This window comes from Phaenicophaeus curvirostris, chromosome 6, assembly GCF_032191515.1.
Source record: "Phaenicophaeus curvirostris isolate KB17595 chromosome 6, BPBGC_Pcur_1.0, whole genome shotgun sequence".
Lineage (NCBI taxonomy): Eukaryota > Metazoa > Chordata > Aves > Cuculiformes > Cuculidae > Phaenicophaeus > Phaenicophaeus curvirostris.
The window spans coordinates 4617550-4631087 of record NC_091397.1 but is presented as its reverse complement, the minus strand read 5'-3'; the positions used below and the strand labels follow the sequence as shown (position 1 = coordinate 4631087).

The following is a 13538-nucleotide window of genomic DNA, read 5'->3' as shown; positions in this document are numbered from 1 at the left end:
CTGAAGTATTACTGAAGCTAGACAGAAAGTTACTCATTTGGTCATCTGAGACAAGATCATTTGTCTTCGCATTCTTTGTGGAACAGTAAAGTTAAATGCCAAGTTACAGTTTTGCAATTAAATGATCTTTTCTCAGCTAAATACAAAATACTCCAGTTATTTAGTAATTTCAGATGACTTCCATGCAGGTTCAAATAGCCAGTGCGTTTCCCAGTATCATTGGGTTAGGATTCAGCATGTGTCGTATCAGTCTTCCTGCTTGTAAAGGCATCTGATAAATAACACTGGGAAATACACAAAGTGGTGTCCTCCGACTTGCTCTGCTGTAACTGACTGGCTCATCCCACGGACAGCAAAAAGAGAAGGTACAGTCCAAGAACTAACTTCGCTGATGCCTCAGATCTTTTTTGTGACAAACAAGCACTATTTCGCTGTCATAAAACACTTACTGCACTGTTCCTAGGACTCAATTAGTCAGTTTTAGGGCCAGAAGCAATTCTGTTATTCTCTTCAGCCTCACAAATCTCTCACAGATTTCACAGCAAGACAGCAAAAATCAGACAGAAGACCTCCCAAGTATGAAATACCGCAATTTAGAGAAAGATGCTCAGAGGTATAAACCTGCTAAATCAGTGTTAAAATAGCTTTGGGGTTTAAGAACTCAGGCTCCAGGTATGAAATTGATATCAGGTTTTGAGAGGCTCAGAGACTCACAATTGGAGTCAATTTGGAAAACAAATCTTTACCGGCTCAGATCCCTGCACTTTTATTTAGGCTACAAACTCCAAAAGTGTTTCTTTCAGTGTAACCTGTGCTACCAGGGAATGTGTCAGGGATGTGTCTCACTTTGAAAATTTTACTTCTAACAAAAGGCAATGGTTCACAGTTAGGCTTTCAAATCAAAAAGCCAAACAACATCCACTGCCTTTCATGCTGAACCCCAGGAACCCATCTGGCTCTGGATAAACTTCGAAAAATGCTATTAAGGTCTGTTCTTTGTTGATCTTTCTCCACATAAATGTCCTGTGGCTGCTGTTCATCCAGATGCTTTATTCACTCCCTTCTGGTTAAGGATTAGCAGATTTAGAAAGGAGTTTGAAATACTGCTTCTAGGGGAGAAGGAAGCAAGGGACTTAAAAATGAGGACATTCAGGTCAAACTGGAGTTACCTGCATGAAATTAGCTGATTTTGAGAGCTCTAACAACAAAACAGATCTAGCACGCTTGCTACCTGAATGTATTTCTTAACAAAAAGAAGATAAAGGAGTGGGAAAAAGAATAAGCCTTGCTCTGTGCCTCCATTTAGACATAGTTTAATCATCCCATGTGCTGGAACATCACTAAAACTGGATGAAAGTACCTTTATTCCTACAAGAGCAGGACATTGGACTATCCACAGAGACAAATAGGATCAAACAAATAGTTGTAGACTTTTTATTCAGTTCCTAAGAAGAACATTTCATCTCAGGAGGATCCTAGCCATCAAAATTATATTCTCTTCTACATCTTAGAATGTAAGGGCAATCTCAGTATCTACTTGCAGCACAATCTTTGCCATCCTTACTACTTCTTGGTTCACACTGCTTTGTCTTTTTTTGCCCCTTTGTCTGCATGTATCCATAGATTTTTGCTTGGATTGTATGATGCCTGGACAAAGGCAAACTTTTAGTGACATTTCTTCAGGATCCAGAGAAAGAGGATCTGATCTATACTGAGAACTCCTAGGCTTTACAGATAACTCAAAACTCTCCTTGTTTACAAAAAAACCAAATGGACTGAAGAAAGTTGTGTTTCTGGTGTAAAATTAATTAACGTATTAGCATGGCCAGCAGCTGGAATTTGCCAAAATGAAGGCTGAAGCCTTGTTGAATGCTGCTTTGGACAGTTGGCTTCCATGTCCTCCTACCTTTAGCAAAAGCCATACTTGGGGTACCAGCACCCTTGTACCGTGGCCTCATTCTCCTTCTAAGACATTCTTTATGTGGCATGGATGGTAAGTAGATACTAAAAAGCTTCTTTGGGACTAACAGAGCAAGGAAGAAGAGGCTGTAGAGCAGGCATTTTGCCTTTCCAGCAGCAGCCTCTACCCATTCATATTCCCCACCATGCTACTGCCTTGTCAAAGCAGCACAAACAGGTCAGGGGCAGGATTCTCTTTTGTGATGTCTGGGCTACCACTGGGCTGGTGTTACCAGCAGTTGGAGTCTTAATGGAAGCACCAGTATAGGCAGGCTGAGAAACACAAGTCTGAAACTGCTTGAGCTTCTCATTGGCTCAGGCAGTGATGTGACCCCAGGCACAGAATGGTTTTATGTTTTCCATTTTTATATTTTTTCCTTTCCTTTTCTTTTAGCAGGAGTCCTGACTGGAGATTGAAAGTTTGTTTTTATTTGTACAGAGCCCTGAGCACATGATTTCTGTTTTCTGTAGTACTGCTAGCACAGAAATCACTGTGGCAGTAATGCAATTCATGGCCATGGGCAGGAAAAGCTTGAGAAACAACTGTGTTGGGTTTATACTGGGGAGGGAGAAACAGCAGGGTTAATATAGTGTGTGGAGGCTGCAAGGCATGGCAGTGCAGGACTGTGGCTAAGTCAATTGCTGCAACAAAGGAAAGATCTCTTGCCAACCACCTGAGAAAGTTGTTCTCATTTACAGGCACTGCTGGTGAATGTTATTATCACTGTTTAGTATCTAGAAGAATACTGAGACAGGGATCTCCTCCTTACAGGCACTGTTCACGTTACACTGTTCTGCTGGGCTCGGGCGCTTATCCTGTGCATAATATTTATCTGTGTAGCCAGGTTGGAATTTGAGGTGGACAGTGAATGAAAGACATGCCCCAGATTGGACAACAAAGGTAGTGAATAATAGGCATTCTGCCAGGCTGTTGATGAAGGGATGAAGTCAACCTTATCATACTCACTCATCTCAAAGCCTGAAGAAGAAACTCAAAATACTCATAGGGGTAATTTGTCCTCCACAGGTCTTTTCCTAGGGAAGCTAGCTGAAATTCATAAGTCTAAATTTAAACTGAAATACTGCTGCTCATAAAAATGACCTGTCCCTTTTTGAAAGCCAGTTAAACTTGAGTCACAACAGCCTTTTGTGACATAGTTCCTTTCTCCTTCATTAATTACCGTCTTTTCTCTGAGGAGTGAAAAAGTAAGTAAGTCTGTGCTCTGTAAAGCAATAACTTACAGACAGCACAGAAAAGGAATTCACATTACATTGTAAATGAGAAGAGGTGGAATTGAAAACACATTGAGATGTACTATAAGTTAGTGAATCAAGCTTCCCTAGAGCCACAGTGATTGGCATTCCCTCACAAGTCAGGAGCTAAAACATTCATCATTATTCTTGCCTCAGTAGGGCAATATCACAATTTGCAGACTGCAGCAGTGACAATATCAGGAACGTGAGAGCACTAACAGCAGAGAGCTACCTTCTCGGGAGGGCAAAGAGTCTGCCATGTCACAACACACCATGGACTGAGGCTATAAACTTCCATTAAAGAGCCTTTTCCTGCATTTGCTTCCTAACCTGATCCTTTTCAGACAACAAGTGTTGCTAAAGTCCTTGATTTGACTCCCCTGCTAACTCTTCCATTGTGTATGAGTCCAGGTACAGAAAGAGTAAGAAAAGAAGTTGTAGCAATTTGGTCAGAACAGACTTAAGGATTGTGACCAACACATAAAGACATCCTGAACTGCTTGGTGTGCAGGGTGTCATAAGCAGACTTCCACACTAGGAAAAACAGCACTAAATGAAACAGAAAGCAAACCTCCATATTCTGTTGGACCAATGAGCCATGCAGGCTGTGACTCAGTCCTCAGTGTTGACCAATAAAAGACAATACTGGAAACAAAGGAGGTAGACTGTCAGTTGTTCCTTGCTCTTAACCTCCATACTTCTGTCAGTCAGGGGGAGTTAAGATATTCCTGATTGAGAGACCACATTTAATCACATTAAATCACCCTGTTGGTGGCCCCAGCTCCTTACAGGAGTCACCAAACTCCTTTTGGGGTTTGTTGTCACTGAGGCTGGACCATGGCTTACACTACTAACATGATGGAATAGCTCTGAGGCTCATAAGATGTTGCTCACAGTAAAATAGTTTGTCTATAACGGTTCACCTCTATTTGCCTTCCCCTTCCCAAGGGCTGGATTAGGAGGCATTTCCTCACAACTTTATTCCCTCCTGTCCTTCGGGAGTTTCAGAGAGGAGGGAAAGAAAGAATTTGGAACTGGACAGCAGGAGAATGCTAGTCCCATGATCCATGGGAGCAAGCTGGAAGAAGTGGTTGGTAGTCTATCTCCAATGTGCACTCCTGAACTAGCACAGTTTATGCAGCAATTTCATTTCTAGCTGTACCTGACAGCATATTTTGATCCTGAAATATCCCCCTGAATTACTGCAAGTAGTGTCAGACAGGCCCAAGGAAGTAGTATATGAACAGTAAAAGAAGAGGGCAGAAGGAAAAGGATCTCCTTGAAAAGGGACCTTGAGAAGGTCTTCCAGTTTCTAACTTGAAGGGAGAAAAGATATTGGCACTGAAAACACCTTGGCGCTGTGAGTGAAAGGACGTACTGGCTCCTTGTAATTTCCTCAGAACCAGTGCTTTGGTCCCTACTGAGTGATCTTCAGACGTCTGATTCTGACAAAGTGAGAGTTTTTGCTGGAGACCTGCTGCAAGAGAGAACTGCTGCTGTGCCACTTCTGCTGTCTGAGCAGAGGTGTCCTCATGTAAGGCAGGCTTGACTTTCTGCCAGGAATCATTGTTCAGAGTAGAGTCACTTGCCTCAAGGCTAATGATGTGAAGCTTTTGGACAGAAGAGTGTGACATCATATTTTTCACATGGGACTGAGTTATAAAGTATTTGGGTTTACATTTACAGGAATCTGGGGACATTGTACAGGGAAATGTGTGTGTTCCAGTGAGTCGTGAGTCCCACAGTATGGTTGTGCTGGCCAAAAGCAGATACGATGATCTGGGAGCACATGCCTTCTACTCACTGCACTCACAGAGAACCCCATAAAAGCATCTGCTTCAGCTCTGCAGCAGGAGGTTAGACACAAAGAAGCAATTAAGGTGAAAGCAAACATACTTCTCTGGCCTTCCTCACCAGTAAATCAAAAGCTAGGGGCATGGTGGGAAATTACAGATAATGACTTCTTTATTTGATTTGAGAGCAGCCCATTTTTTCTAGTCCAAATATCATTCCTTTACTCAATACAAAATCACTGGCATCCTGAACTGCTTGGTGTGCAGGGTGTCATAAGCAGACTTCCACACTAGGAAAAACAGCACTAAATGAAACAAAAAGCAAAACTCTCCAGCAGTTGAATGCAGCCTGTGCTGAGGTGGGCAGAGTTTCTGATTGTTGGTAGAGAAAGCACACTTTGTAATTATTTCTATCAAATGACCTTAATTGTATGGCTGGATATAGAAAGCAGAGAATTAGAAAATGCATTCTCTTGGCTTGGGAAATGCTCAGATCTGAAAGGCAGAAAATCTGATCTCTCTGTACAGGTTGCCTCATTGAATCAGAAATGGAAAGCCATGAAAGGGTTTCTAAAATAGCACTGGTAAAACTCAAAGTAGCCTTTCTGTTGATTTATGGGTACTTTTCCTCTGGGATGTGCAGAGCTGCTGTTTTCTGATTCAAAGCATGACACAAACAATTAACATTAGCAATCATAATAATGTGCCAGCATGGTTGAAAGCTAGCTGATTTAGTTGAATCATCCGCATGAAAATAGTTGCAAATGATAACTTTATTAGAGAAGCTTGGAATAATTCGATTAATTCATGTAGCATTCCATTAATAACGATGTTTAATTAAGAAAGTCTGCTTGAAAACAGTTAGCAGGAGAAATCTAGGAGCACTTAGCTGGAGTCCTTCCCATCCCATGACAACTGAACAAGCAGGAAGGAGAATCATGGACAATACTTAAAAAATACATTTTTCCCCTTTCGTCTTTTCTAGGGCATGCAAAGCTCATGGCCAAGCTGTAAATGGCATGGAGTGGGAAGAATACCTAACAGCAAGTTAGTTCCCAGGCTCTGTGCCTGTCATGGCCTATTTACTCTCATCCACACGGAGGTGTCCCCTGAGGTCCTCATGGTTTCCCCTGCATGCTTGTGTTCAATCACTGCATATATTCTGGTACTGACGCTTACAGATGGGAAAAGCAGCTGGAGAGGTTGGCAGATAAAATGAGCTTCTTGGTGGCAGTTGCTTGGGGGAATATAAATATTCCCACAGGATATGCAGAGGCAGTTGCAATGGAAGAGCAAAAGCCTCAAAGAGAATAACAGCTTTATTATGAGGATGGGGGTGAAATGTTCAGGTGAAGATGAGAAGTAGCAGCTTCCCTTAGTGTCTAGGATGTGCATAGACCCTAAAAATAAAGCTATTGTAGAAACATCTGGGCCCGACTAAGCCTTTTCTGAAGCTTCTTTCTCCTGCCTTCAAGCCAATTTTTAATCACAGGACACAGATTATTCAGCCTGCTTTAGACACAAAAGCTGAAAGCACTGATGCTCCTGGGGTTGGAAGGACGCAGCCAGCGCAACACAGAGCAGGACCACAGGCAACCAGCTGGACCAGACTGATTGTGTTCACTGTCAGTGTTTGTGCCCAGCACTGTCTTGCTGCACAGCATGGCGAAATGGGTTTAAAAATAGCCCTCTGCAAACTACCCATGAACACGCTAATAACGAATGGCATAAATAACTACAGAACACTACATCAGCCTGTGTTTCTTTCCTAGAAAGGTTGTCCCTGAGAACTATGTGGTTAAATATGGGCTATTTGAGACCCAGTCATTGGATATTTCAGTTTAAGAATATGGCTCCATTCTTGATTCTGCCATTGGTTCTTCCATTGGACAAAATTCCTCTGTTGTTTTTACAGGAATGACAGAGTCAGATACAGATGACTTAATTTAGCACAGCATGTACCTGTGGCTTAGCTGATAGATTCAGGAATCTGCTCTAATTTATTTTTCTAAATGGAGGTCAGGTGTCAGTCATTTTTAAACCAAAGAGGAGATGGGGCTTTGACGTATCTTTTTTTACAGAAGCTACTTTGCATCTCAGGTTTTAATACCCTGTAACAAAATAGCTTTAGACAAGTAGGGGCATAGTATGTGGCTACAACCCTCCCACGTTTATCTAAGACATTGTCCTGTTAACACAGGTTGCAGCTCTCAGTCCAGACTGTGGAAAGGTGATTGTTTTCTGTGAAGAGTGACCATTGTAGCTGGATTGCACAAACTAGAGTTAGGATTTCATAAGCAGACACTGAGAATTGATAGCGGTTGATCTGGCTTGTAGCTGCTTTTTGGGAAATTTAAGAGTGCACAGTGTATCTTCACTCACAATCTCCTTCTAGGAGTATAAAAAATAGAAAAAAATAATTTAAATGACCAGACAGGGAATTCAGGGGTTATGGTTTTTTTTTTTGCATTCAATACAATTATGCAGTTAGCAATGTTTATTAAATTATCTACCTTTGCAGATACTGTGTGGATAAACCAACAAGGAAAGTCTGAGGCACCGATGCTGTTGTTCATGCTCTCCTTGGCCTCGCTTCCACAGTGTGAAATATTTAATTACTTTTGAGTATTTGGCCAAGAATTCAGACAAGAACATATAGGATCTTTCACAGCCTGCTCCTTTCAAATATTCATGCCTGTTCTTGGTCTAAATTCATTAGCCTCATGGTGCTCACTGTGTGTGTGGAAATGTTTCTGGTGGTTCAACCTGGACACCTCCCCCAAGGAAGCTGCTGTTTCCATACCACACAGAGGCTTTCCACACAGCAGCAGGAGCATACGTGCCCTATCTTGGGGTGACACAAATCAGGAATTTTCCGGCTCTCTCAGGTTTTACTTGACAGAATAATGTGAAGCAGCAGTATTCATCTTTTAGGACAGAAGCAAAGGTGGCTGAGCACTGAGCAACTACAGTGGAATTAACAAAGGATGTAGATATGTAATTCCTTGGATGAAAACTGAAAAAGAGCCACTTAGTACTTCATGGCTTGCAGGTGCATTTGCAGTGGGTAAGTCCAAACTTCTAGACTTGAAAACATCTTTTCTGATTCTCCTTCCCAGACATAACTCAGGACATGCTATTATTTGAGATAAATTTCTCTCCCAAGCATGTTTCATATCTAAACTGTAAAGACCAAACTGTACTTTCTTCTGTCCTCTGAAACCTTGGAAAAGTTGCAAGGCTTGCTCGACTGTTCCCAAACCCATTCCATCACCATTAAAAGGATAAGAAAGCACAGATAAGTTTTAGCTAGTCAGCCAGCACCACTCTAACCTTGCACAGAGCAGTTCTATTACCAGAATTTGAACAAGTTAGTCTTCATCTCTAAAAACACTGCCTCATGGCTAAAATAAAGGCAATGGCAGAAATATACCACTAGGAATACATTTCAAGCACAGGATAGGAAGTGACCTTCTGATCCTCCAAACCCCAGGTCAAGAAAGTAATTGAGCAATAGTCCCTCACAAATTCTTGAAACTCTTATTTTAAATCTAAGTTATTTTTTTCCCTCTAATTACATTACAGCTGGACCCCTCATCTCTGTCAGCTGGAAATCATCCCTTAATACCCACTCACAGGTCTACCTATAGAGTGTCCATACACATTTCTTCTTGCACTGACATTGTCCCTGACTGTAAGTAGCTCTTGAGTTTCTAATGTTTATCCAGACGTGATGTATTTACAAGCAGTGACAATACTCCTTGACAGCCTTCATATTACTAAGCTACAATTCTGCTATTTCGTATGGAGCTTATGAAAGCTTCCACATTTTAACAATATATCTCTCTGGGCATACTTTTAATTACTGGTATTATTCCAGGACTTGATGAGGGCTGTGCTCTCCTCTGTTGTTCTAGTGTTAAGCAGGCTCTATACAAAGAGTCTAAAGAACAAGTGAAACATATATGAGATGAGAGGGAGGGGTGAGTAAAGACAGTGGGAAGCAAAGACATTGGCCTGAGGTTAATCAATACCATATGTGTTTGCGTCCTTTATCTGAGTTTATAAGACAAGACACTTCAGGTGGTTTCAGGCAGCATAGGCACTTCAGATGTTTTATATTCAAAGAAGATCAACTCATTGTATATCTGCCTACTTACAGCGTGCCATCGTTTTCACTCCTGCCTTGCAGTGAGAATTTTATCATGGACTATTACAGGGTGGGACAAAGTGCTGTCTCCAAATCAACAGCCATTGCATCCACCAAAAACATGCTCTGCAATTACAATATTTATAATAAAGCTTATAAAATATGATGTGTCTGAATCATTATTTACAGCTATGCTATGCTAAGAGGCAGATGGAAAAGACTTAACAAGATTCGTTGGAAAGCTAGGAGATGAAGGCAAAAATGGAGAACTAACATGAACTTGTGAATTCGATTAGTTTGTGCCCTGTCCTGGGACTTGTTTTTATTCCCCTTGCTCCATGACAGAAAGTTATTAGTGGGAGGATTGTGCCTTAGATCTGGAGTTTATATCCTCAGTATTTAGGGTATAATAGGTGTCAGGCCACTCTGCTCTATAAAACCTGTTCTGTATGGATGCTCTACATTAATTCTGACAGGTTTCTACAAATCATTTAATCAAACTCTTCCATTTTTACTAAAAGAGGCCTGGAGCAGCAGTCTCACCAACTGCATGCTGGACTGAAGATCAAGAGGCAATTCAAAGGAGCTTGGAACAGGGGAGGATAAAGAAAAGTAGATCTTTCTCTCCTGACCCCTGGGAAATGGCTAAGGGGAAACATGGAAAAAAAAGTGGCCATGTTGTTTCAAGGAAAAAATATTTCAGCTTTTTGGGAGAAAAAAAGTGAGATTTAGGAAATCTGGCTGTAAATTTAGGGGCAACGTAAAAGCAAAGTGTCCTTCAAATCCTCAATTTGCTTTCATTACCACCATACTAGTGACAGAAGATGTTATGTCTGGTTTTGTGGGTTTGGATTTTTTTAGAGCTGGCTTTTTCCAGCAACCTGTGCAGAAGGACATGCCATTTTTAATCTCCAGCCTGTCTTCCTTTCAGCACCATCCTTCTTTATTGGATTCAAAACTCAGCAGGGACTTAGATGTTTCCCAGAACAAACACTTGTCTTCCCGTACTACTTCTTTGGTCCCTACTGCGCAAATAAAACATCCTCTGATTGAATCCAGTCAGATCACTGCTGGTCATCGCCAGCACATTGTTTAATAAAGAGTTAGGAGTTTTACGAAGGACTCTTATTTCACCTCAGAGGCTGGTATAATGATACACTAATAAGGAAAAAGTAGGACAAAGCAATTTGAGTTTCTGCATTATCAGCAACAGTGAAAGAAAAATATTAGACAAAAGAACAAAAGTGTTTTCATCCTTTTGCCCTTTTTTTTAAGTTGAGCTCAATCATTATTACTGATAGCAGGATTCCTCCTGGAAAATTTCTGCTTTAGTAGTGTGAGAAAGTGATTATGTGGGATGGTGAGAATCGTATCAGCAGGAACTGTCTGTGTGCACCTGAAGGATGTATCAAACCTTTACTGTTAATGAGAACACAGACTATGAGATTCACCACAGTGCACATAAATCCAACAATGCCCCATGAAGTGCCCTGAGCAAATCTCTCCAGATCCTGTGTTGGAGATCAATGCAGCTCTACAGCACATTTGGTTTATACAAATTCCTCATTTTGCTTTCTCAGCATATTTCTTTTTGTTTGTGGACTTGTTTGTTTTGCATTGTAAAGGTAGCATGACTCTCACACTTTTAAGACTACCTGCCTGTAGACCTTAAGGAATCACCATCGACCTACATCTTTAGGAGCTATCTGAATGACTCATTGTAATTCAGTCAGCCTGCCAACAAAAATCAAGTCCTCTCCCATAAGTAAGGCTTTACTTTCTATCGTTTAGGTGCTCAATTAAATGTTTAGTGGCTTATTTTTCATTGCAGATTGGTTTGTATGTGACAGAACTGCAGAAAGCAATACTGGAGTGAGTCTTTGCAGTAAAAGGTTGTTCCTAGCTGAGTTCTCCTCCCTTGTCAGTTGGTTGGAGTCATCTGGCAACAAACAACACACAGAGATGGTAGATGATTTCATGACTTGCTGCTACATCTGAGCTTTCCAACCCTCAAGATATCTTTTAGTGCTTGGTTCCTTAGAGTCTAGGATAGCAGAACATCTCTATGGCGTGAAGGGTGGGTTGTGAACGGAGGGCAGAGGATTGCATAAGGAAGTGAGTAAGAAAGGAACTGGGGACAAAATACCATAGGATAGATTTGGAAGAATAGGGCCTAGATACAGTTCTTTCCCTTTCCCACTTCAGCGGAACTGAGGACTAAGCTTCCCATCAGTGCAGCAGCTACCTGGATTGCAGCAGCAAAAGTAATGGCGAGGTTAATTTCTAAAAGCAGAGTACCCATCTTACTAGTTGATCACCAATGCAATAATCTTTGCCGTGCCAACCAGCTTAACCTGCTCTTAAAACCTCTAACGTGAAAGATCCCACAGCCTTCCTAGCAGTTTAGTTCCAACACAGTAGGTGTCCTCAGCCTCTTTCTTCAGACAGAACTACCTCTGGGACTCCATCTGCCTTGACAGAACAAAGGAAAATCAAGTAGGTGATGGGTGAAATAAAAAAATGGAGCAGTTGTAGAACTTGAGCCTTCTGCAAGATCTTCTCTATCTGCATCCTCAGTGGGCATGCATGAAGTGAGGTAGATGGGTGGAGTGTGGCAGGAATAAGAAACTGAGAAATTTCTACTTTGGGTCAAGATGTGGGAATATCAGATCTAGTCTTCATGGTCTTCGATTGTTCTTTTAGCCTGGAATTATCAAAATTCTCTCATTTCACCCACTTAGGTGATGTCTTCTTCCATCCAAACTAAAGCCAGAAAAAAGCCCCAAATAATAGGACTCAATTATCAAAACTGATTTGCTCTTCATACATTTTGAAAAGAGGGAAGTGTGATGAAGATGTTCATAACCTAGAATTTGTGTTACGGAAATACATAATGCAACATAAATCTGGACTGCCTTCACTGGAGCATCTTTAGACCTTTTAAAACCAGTTGTAACTCTACAGACACTGAGGCAGATTATGTTGCTTAATGCTGGCTGGACACCAGATTTTTATTTTGCATGACACAGTGGGAATTTGAAAAGATGGGCAATATTAATTCACAGCATGTACAGAGAAGTACTTAATTGCTGCAGTCATTTTTAATGCTGAAGCTGACTGCAAAATTTAAATCTTAAAGTCAAAGTTTAAGTACCAGAAGAATAATTTTAAAGAAAATAGCCAGGACGCTGCTGTGTTAGAAGCTGGATAAATTTATGCCATAGTATGTAACTGTTTTTTTTGTTATTTATTCAAACATTTATAAAAGATTCAGCATCAAATCAGGAAATATAGTGATAAAGAATAATTTTCTTTCTTTTAGTCAGCATCTATTAATTCAGGTCTCCAGCACTATGGCAATCAGCATTATATGCACAGCAAAAGGGTTGAAACAGAAATTTATACTGATGCACCATAAATGTTCCCATTCTAACCTTTTTTTTTATCTTTCCATTACTACAGATTGTCCTGTTTATAAATGCTGGGGTGAAAGAAGATTTCTGTTGTTAAGAAGAAAGACCCTCACATTAGAAATGTTCAAGAGGAAAACTTAGCATAAGACTTAATTCAGATGCTCCACTCTAGCAATGCAGCAATTGTTTCACTTGGGTCACTGTCTGTCATCAAGTTGTAATCATGAGAGTGGTGAGTGTGTGTGCTTATCCTCCACCTGTTTTTCCTCTGCTACTAGCATAAGATTTTCCCCAAGGATTATCATTGCTTAACACTTAGTGCAGTCGGCTCTAAGTTCGAGCTAAGAACTCCTAGACAAAGACAGTACAGATAGTACAGAAATACCAGACAGGTAATGCATTGAATAATACAGAAATATCCAACCAGGGCAATTCATATGATGATTGATGAACCTCTACCTATAACTTTCCATCCCTTTTGTCCTTTCTCTTCTTCCTGTAGCCCTAAATCTTCCTCACAGACTTTCTTTCACTGACATATGGTTTTGAACTGACAAACTCCCTTCTGTACCGCTGAAATAGGGAAGTGTTTCTATGTAGTTTCATTGATTTGCATTCATCATTTCATGAGCACTAGTAGGGATAAAACTACTCTAAAGATGTTACTCTTATCATATAAGAAAACTACTAAGCTCTTTAATGGATGAAAAATGGAAAGTAACCAAAATGGAAAGATTTCATTCTATTTCCTTTGGTCTAGATCTGGGCATTATCTGTCAGGGAATGCAAAACGCCTTGTGTTATCATGCCCTGCCTTACAAAAAAAGAAAACTTGGCCCCAAAACTTGCAACACGACACACTCAAATCCCAGTTTCCCCGAGGAAGCACTTAGTTCTCACTGAATTTTTTGCTTCTTCGATAAATCACGTAGAGTTCTTTTCCTGAATACAAATAAGCTTTAGGTCCTA

At 40.8% G+C, this 13538-nt stretch overlaps 1 protein-coding gene across 2 annotated transcripts in view; it reads right to left on the bottom strand.

Annotated features, from left to right (window-relative positions):
• Positions 1–13538, bottom strand: part of CRHR2 (corticotropin releasing hormone receptor 2) — a 114614-nt gene that overhangs the window by 53226 nt on the left and 47850 nt on the right. The gene's annotated exons all lie outside the window — the stretch shown is intronic.